Source organism: Schistocerca gregaria, chromosome 4, assembly GCF_023897955.1.
Source record: "Schistocerca gregaria isolate iqSchGreg1 chromosome 4, iqSchGreg1.2, whole genome shotgun sequence".
Lineage (NCBI taxonomy): Eukaryota > Metazoa > Arthropoda > Insecta > Orthoptera > Acrididae > Schistocerca > Schistocerca gregaria.
This window is the reverse complement of record NC_064923.1, coordinates 222,991,332-222,991,894: the sequence shown is the minus strand read 5'-3', so window position 1 is coordinate 222,991,894 and position 563 is coordinate 222,991,332.

Genomic DNA, 563 nt, shown 5'->3' with positions numbered 1-563 from the left:
AATAGTAATGATGAACTCATGGTCTGATTCAGCTGCGTATGATGAATGCTTCATTCGATCGGAAATAAGTGAAATCCATTTTCTTTAGGTTGCTGTCAGAAACAGGGTCATGAGAATATTATACGACAAGTGGAACAATAACCACGACATATTCTTATATTATTAATAAAGCTGTTAAGGTTAATACGTATACCGAACAACTGGCGCTTCTGTATGATACATCATGTACCGACAAAAGAATTTCTTTTCGTTTGTTCTTAGTGACATCACCTTGTAGTTGGAGGTAAGAATGTCCGACCGAGTGCTATGGTCGCTCCCAGCTACTATTAGAAGCCAGCACATGTCAGTGGGTAGTACGTTCTGTCGGTGAATTCCCAATGTTTGTCCAGGTCGATGGCTGAGCGCTGAGAACGAGCGCATGACGTCGGAACCGTTGAGTGTGTGCGAGGACCGCTTTCACCGAATGTGTACTTCGCGACTCTCAGGATAATTCTGCGAAGCTAGCTGGTTGCTGACCTCCATTTTTCAAACATGTCGCACTATAAAAGACACCCGGGTTCCAG